This window comes from Leptinotarsa decemlineata, unplaced genomic scaffold, assembly GCF_025532065.1.
Source record: "Leptinotarsa decemlineata unplaced genomic scaffold, Ldec_3_MD MMD2_tig00026314_RagTag_RagTag, whole genome shotgun sequence".
Lineage (NCBI taxonomy): Eukaryota > Metazoa > Arthropoda > Insecta > Coleoptera > Chrysomelidae > Leptinotarsa > Leptinotarsa decemlineata.
Genome location: NW_027412684.1, coordinates 2749073 through 2756775, shown reverse-complemented (window position 1 = coordinate 2756775; position 7703 = coordinate 2749073). Strand labels below are relative to the sequence as shown.

The 7703-nt window shown below is 36.4% G+C and overlaps 1 pseudogene; it reads right to left on the bottom strand.

Moving 5' to 3' along the window:
- Positions 1–936: 936 nt before the first annotated feature.
- LOC141485284 (ubiquitin carboxyl-terminal hydrolase 2 pseudogene) lies at positions 937–5223 on the bottom strand (annotated as a pseudogene).
- Between the last annotated feature and the right edge of the window lie 2480 nt (positions 5224–7703).

The window sequence follows — 7703 nt, the reverse complement described above, 5'->3', positions numbered from 1 at the left end:
CTTTTGAAAATGGCAGCGGCCAGCGTCAAACTGCAAGAAACGTTGGTGTTAGTCTCTCGAGTACGCAACAAGTATGACGGCAGTACCACGAAACTGGTCTGCTAACTCGAAGACCTGGTTCAGGACTATAACAACCTAGGGATGATCGCTTTTTCGTATCTAGTGCTTTGAGAAACCGACGGCCTCGTTATCTGCGAGCTGTCATCACTGCAAGAGAAGGAACCCTCGTTACTGAAGACTTTACATTTTTTTAACCAAATGCACTGTACATTTCCAGTATTAAGCAATTCTGGCTCTGGTAAATGCCTGCCGGGAAACAACCACTTCTCTGGTTGGTACCATGCTGGACATTGAATTAAATCCGACAGACATTTATGCAACATACCTCACAGAGGTTAGTTTCGCAGATGTTTCTCGTTCATCCAGCAGCAGGACCGTACTGAAATTTCAATGCGTCTCAACTGCATGTATGATATACATATATACATACCTAGAAATGTGTCAATGAAGACTTCAATCCCCCATTCTCCATATCCATGAAGAATGAAAAGTAGGTAAAAATACTCTAATCATTGTTCACTTCTCAAAGACTTGACGCTTCCTTGAAGTGTGCCCGTCTAGATCCCGGTTTTCCATGCACTTCAATATCCACATCACACACTAATACGTTATTCTCGCGTCATTTCTGTGACTTCCAAAAGTAGTCCGACATCAGACTGTGATAATTCCTAACTAGCTGTTTATGTGAATGACTACACATTTTTTGGGAAAAGTTGACAAACTGTAGAAATTATTCATATTGAGAGATGAAAATGGATATTATAGTAGTTGGTAGAAACAACAAACACCATATTCACATAATGTTTCCCAAAAAATTACTATTCATTACTAACAATTGAAAATTAACAAAATTTAAGAGAAAAGAGAAAAAACGTCTCAAAAGTGCTGCTTCGTTCTCTCCTGTTCATAAAAGAGGACATATGCCTCCTCACTCACAAGCGAATTAGCTGAAATTGGGGACACATGTGAATCGTTGTATTCCTGCCACGCGCCACTATATTGGTGTCTGCAATATGCTATGTAATGCCCGTTGTAAGTAGTCCCACTGTGATTCTAAAGTGCATATAGATTATAACGACAAGGAGCTACATTATCTGCTGCATAATTGCTCATATCTAATCCTTCTAAGGAAAAGTTGATGACAACATTCAATTTGTCTCCGAATCTTTCCGTTGGAGAGAATCTTTTTAAATGAATTACTAAAATACGAGGAAATTTATGGATTGATAAGGATTTTGTGCATTTTCTCCTTTCCTTGCACCTCGAACACGTTGGTTTTTCATCTCCATCCAGAGTTTCCTCTCTTGTGAAGGAATCCAAGCATTGTGACAAACTCAATAGGTCAGTTCTTTGTAACATGGAGAGAGACAAATCCCAGAAAGGATCGAAGGTTACTGAAGAGTGTCCACAGTGTGTGCACTTCATAGTGGATTTTAATTGACCAACAAAATTGTCTAAAATTTTAGAGTTTTTTATGTTTAAATATCTCAGCCAGGACTCTTGCGCTTTTCCGCTATCACCCAAATTTTCGTCAATCTCCGTTAAGATCGGTTTAGGTTTCTCAGTAATTCTATTGAGGTCCTCATGTAAACCTTCTAAAAAATATCGAAGGAATTCCTGGGCGTGTTGATGGGCAGATCCCATGAATCGAGGGGCAAATTTTTGAATCTGACTTCTCAAGTAAGCAGTATTCATTACTCTATAAGATGAATCTTCTGACCACAATTCCTTGATAACTTCTGCGAACGCTTTGATTAAAGCACCTTTCATAGTAGAAATACTAGTCTTCCATGTATGTATCATTATTTAAATATTCTAGCAACCATCTCGTGTTTGATAAACATTGGATTTACTGTTCATGAAGCAGGTATTGCCGATATTTTTCAACACTTTGAACCAAAGAGTTCTGACTGAAGAATGTATCACTTAACTAATGTTGTAATTGTTGAATCTAAGTTTGCCCCTGCTGTCTTCTTCTGAGTAATCACGGATTGGATGATACACCCTTTCATTGGATCGGTGAGATAAGGAATTCGAAGCTGAACTGTCCAAAACTGAATTGGATATGGTAGAAGAAGATAATTCTAGAACTTGATCATATTTCTCTGTAAGTTCTGATGGGAACTTATGGGAAGTAATACAAGAAATATGAGAGGTTTCATGAGGAAACAATCTCTCGTCATGACTAGGATATGAATATGATTTGAAAACAACGGGATGAAGTAAAACTTCATCCAGTGAATGTGACGATGGAATGGTGCCAAACACAAAGGCTGAATCACCACGCTGTATAGCTAAACAAATTTTTTTGGATCAGAAAGGTGGTACATCTTTTTTCTTTCATTTCTACAGTCATCCTTCTGCCAACTTCATTAACAAAATTTAGAGATAAGGGGCCAAATACACCAAATACTTGAAAAACCAAGATTCATTTTCAAATAAAAAATGAGGCAAATTTCATGAAAAAAATACTGAAAATTGTTATGATTTATTTTCAATAATGATTTGGAAATTTTTACGATAGAAACGTAATACGCTGGACTGAAAGTATAGATTTTTTTTTGTGACGGGAAAAAAAGTTTGACATTTTATCTCTGATGACAGGTAACAAAATGTCACTTTTATGAAATTACTTTTTTCATCGGGAGCATTATTTAAAAAGTCACTAATATGTGTACTCGTAAATATCGCAGCTTTCTTGAGCGTGTAACCTTTCTCATTTTGTTTCAGAAATGTAATCAGTTTGAAATATTTTGAAATGTCTACATTATTGTTGGATTGTAACATACTTTTTATCATTGAATAATTCGACCACACTGTTGATGGTTTTTGTTGTTGTGCCAGTTCCGAAAAATAAGCCAATAATAACGTCTCCTAGAAAGAACTGCATGTCTTTTTTATCTTCCATTCCATGAATCTTAAATACGAGGGTTCGTAAATTTTCCGCGATTTAGCAGGCAAACATTTTTGTGACGCTACTTTCGCTGCTTCTACTAACTCCGGTGGAGTCAGAGAAAACTCGGAATTAGACATTTTTCAAAATAACTATTGACCACTAAGTTCTCAATTTTTAAATGAAATCACAGAATTAAGATCAAGATCTTCAGATGATGTGGTGCTGCAGGTTTTTCCGGGTTTTCCTGCAGCTGAAAAAGCAAATGCGCCACTGGAATCAATGAAGTCGCCCCGGAGCGCCAATTAATTTTTATTGTTGTATTTATTTTATTTTTATCGTTGTTTTAACACATTGTAATAATTTTTTATAACTATTGCAAAATGACCTACAAATTAAATTACCAGATATTTGATTTTCTATTGATTGGTTTCCTAGCAACGCTATAAGTACAACAGCCTTCCTGTTTAAAAAATTCAAATTTCACATCGATAATTTTCTGACATCAACATATTGTAATAATAGGTTTATTCAATATTAAATCGTCGTTTTTCCTGTCACAGAAAAAAGTTGTGTATTATACACGGGAAAAATATTAGATTTAAACTCTCGAGCTAAAATCTAATACTTTTTTCCCTTGTATAATAAATAACTATTACCGAAACTATGAATAAATGAATAGTAATTTCACACAGATTTTTTTTCTGTCAGAATTCAACATTTATGTTTTTGTTTGGATAACTTGACAATATTCGAGTCGAACCTACATGAAGAGCAGCCAAAAATTATGGACTGAAAATAAATAGAAAAGTTCGTTACCTTGGAAGGAAGAATTGTGAAATTCTGTACTTATATGTATTTGATATGAGTCCAGTTTTTTAATATAAATCATAAAAATAATTGGATTCAGAACTGTATGTATCACTCCCAGTTGGTTCATATCGAACACGTTTATATTACAAGAGAAACAGAAGCGGCAAGGGTTCTAAAGAAGCTAATCTCGTTTCACCTAATAGTCAACGTAAAACCCTACTATCTCACCAACAGTGAAATAATAAACTCTCAATAAAATACCTCAGGCGGGGAGCATTATCAGTGAAGATAGGCTATTCTTACACGAACCTACCCACATACACATTCTCAGCTTTTTGTATAGCGAACCACTTCGTTTTATCGCCTGTATCTCTTTTTCCTTGGGAATTATATGGATGACTATAATTTTCTCTCCCGACACCATAAATATTTTATTGCGAATACATTTCCACTTCGGCCGTGAAACCATCAGAATTGGAATTATGAACAGATTGAACAATTTTAATGGTGGCGTACATAAGGTATCATCGATACATAAAAGTGAGATCCAGTGATACACTGTTCAACATGAATTATTTGCGCCTTTCACCAGACAGTGATTTCAGTTAATGATTCTTGAGACCAACCTTTACTATTAGGAGGGTAGAACAATGCCATAGAAAAAAGTTAGGTGGACTGAATGACACAGTATTAACGATTATCGACAATATTTTCGACCAGAACATTGAAATTATTTTAATTGCTATATCGGGTGTGAAGTACGCTTTTATTCACAAGGTGTGAATAAAATAGCCAGTAGCATTAACTGAGTCAGAATTAGTAATGGATGTTATAGATCAATGTTCAAACACTAGCTTCTAACTTCGCTATACGAGGTCTGTCCAAAAAAGGCGAATTTTAATTTTTCTCAAAATATATTTATTATTTCATCAATTTCTATTTTGTTCACTCCAACGTAGTCTACCTCAGATATAATACAGTTGTCCCAGCATGTCTGGGACAACGATTCGTTTGTATCTTCTCAAAAGTCGCAAAACGCAGTCCTTTCATGGGCCTTCTCAATATTGGGAACAGCAAAAAGTCGCAGGGGAGTGAATACGGTCGCTGAGGCATGTTAACGGTGTTGTTTTTGACAAAAAAAATGTGAACAAGCAATAACGAATGAGCAGATGCATTATTATCGTGATGCTGAAGCCATTAATTGTTCCTCCACAATACCGGACGTTTTCTTCGTATTACTTCTCGCAAGCAGCGCATAACTTAAAATTAGTACTCCTTATTGACAGAACGATCATGCAGCAAAAATTCCTGATGCACTACGCCACGGCAATCGAAGAAAACACAAAGCAAAACCTTGACATTTGATCTAACTTGGCCTGCTTTTTTGTCTTGGCTCTCTTGGGCTCCTCCGCTCTTCCATTGGGTTGATTGAAGATTGGTTTCGATGTCATAACCATGTTGATTCGTCACCAGTCACGACCCTTTCAAGCAAATTTGAATGTGTATGGCTCTTCAGTTTTCTGAAAGAACGTTCCCTGCAAGTGACCGTAGATGAATATCCTTCGAATACTTTCACCATCAACGCTGGTGTTCCCCAAGGATCCCTATTGTCTCCACCCCTCTTTTTATTGTATATCAACGACACATTGAAAATTACCAAGAATCCAATATATTGTTTTGCTGTCTCGTCATTCTATTTGGATTCCAGGACATCGGCTACGGAGACACATCTTCACCAGCAGATGAGGTTGCAAATTCTAATGAGGATCTAAAAGTGATTTCAAATTGGGGTGAAAGTAACCGGGTTCAATTCAATGCCACAAAAACCCAGGCATCGGTTTTCTCCAAAAAAATAGATGTCTCCGAACCGGATATAATAATGTCAGGTCAGACAATTGCGCTTTCTGCCTCAATAAGTTTGTTGGGGATAAAATAGACACCAACATGTCTTGGCATAATCATGTCGCTGGATTTGCAAAGGATAATTCTCAAAAGCTTGGAACACTGTTTCGAACCAGAAAACTGTACACACCTCAGCAACTTTTGATGCTTTATAAAGCTCAGATCAGACCTTCTTCGGAGTATTGTTCTCATGTATGGAGCTCTGTCCCCAAAATACCCTGAAGTTGCTGGATTCCATCCAGAAAATATCCATCCGCCTAATTGGTGACGCGAACACCACGTGCAACCTTGATAGCATGGAACATCGAAGAAAGGTTGGAGTTTTGTCTCTCTTCTACAGAAAGTTCCACGAGCAGTGTTCAAGTGACTTGGCACACTAGATTCCACCAAGAGCGATACATATCAGACATACGCGACGGACTGTGGCTGCTCATCGTTTTGAGGTTCAACTCAGTATACCTCGAACTTGACTGTTTAAGAACTATTTTATCTGGAGAACTGCGTTTGAGAATTTTTCTGTAGTGCTTGTGTTTTGTCCTTGAAAAAACCGTTGTCTTCATTCAAGAGTCGTTATTCACATCTTCTCCACCTTCTGTGAAAAGTTTGTTCCACCTGTAAACATTTTTCTGACACAGAGTACAATCACCGTATGCCACTGTAAACATTTCCAGTGTTTTTGAGCACTCAATTCCATTTCTCAAACAAAATTTGATCCAAATTCTTCGATCCATTTTTTTCGGTAGCTGAAAATAGGCGAATTTCATGTCTCTCACCTACAAACAACATGCTAAATCACTGAAACTTTGAACATAATTTGAGACGAGTGAACCAGCATAAAAAAATTAAAAAATCGCAAATCGAATGTACGTAGCCGGCGAAATCTGAATGTTCATCTTATTTTTTTACCTGACCTTGTATTTTGGAGGTTTGCCTCTTCCTCATACAAAAAAAAAATATGAATAAATATCTGAAAGTAATAAGTGGAAACAGACAATCGACAAAAACAGCTCTGTGTAAAGCTATAGTTCTATCCTTATTCAATTATGCAGACATATCTTCCTAATTTAACAAATATTCACAAATGAAAAATTCAAAAAGTACAGAATTCATGCCTTTGGCAATGGAATAATGAAGAAACAAATTATATCAAACTGCGTGATGTTGGGTAGTTGAATATGAGAAACCGTAGGATTCTTCATAGTGCGTGGTAATATCCTACCCCATTACCTGTTGCAAAAAGTGAAATATCGTACGGATGTACTCAACCTGAACACTACCTGTTTAGAACTCAAACATTCATGCGGTCATATAGTTAACAGATATACAGGGTGTTTATTAAACATCCGGAAAAAATTAAGGGACTATTCTTAAGAGTTTTTATCCCTTGATGATTTTTGATTGGGCGATTCGTTTCGAAGATACGGAGCGAAAAAGAATTTCGACAATAACAATTTATTACTAAAAATTACATGTAATGTGTCTTAATCTATAAGAACTGTTGAAAATGACTACCCCCGCTCGGATGCAAGATTCCAATCTTCCCCCTCATCGACTCCCGAACTCTTTCAAAAACACAGATTGTGTTAAACCCAGCAATTATTCGATTTTTCAAATCTTCCAATGGCATCAAGCATCAAAGAACAAAATATCCTTAGAGTAGTCCCAGGAATAGTTCCTTAGATGTTTAATAAACAACCTGTTTAACAGCATATCTCCTCATCCCAATATACAAAAGACGATTATTTTTATTATACGTAGTAACATGGACAAATTCAAACTTCTAGTTTATCCCAATGAGAACAATGTTAGGGAAGAAAGTGAGTAGTGATACATCACATATAGTCGTTTCAAGTGAAGGAAGTTAACTTTCAATTTTTATTTCACACGTTTCGTCTACAACTGAGGTAAATGTTATCAAAGATGGTAAAACACATTGGCAGTGTTCCACTGTCTTTTTGACAGCGCATACCACTGAGTAGTTTGAATTGAATATGGGTGACTCAGACACAATCAGTAAAAGCGGAAATAATTTTTC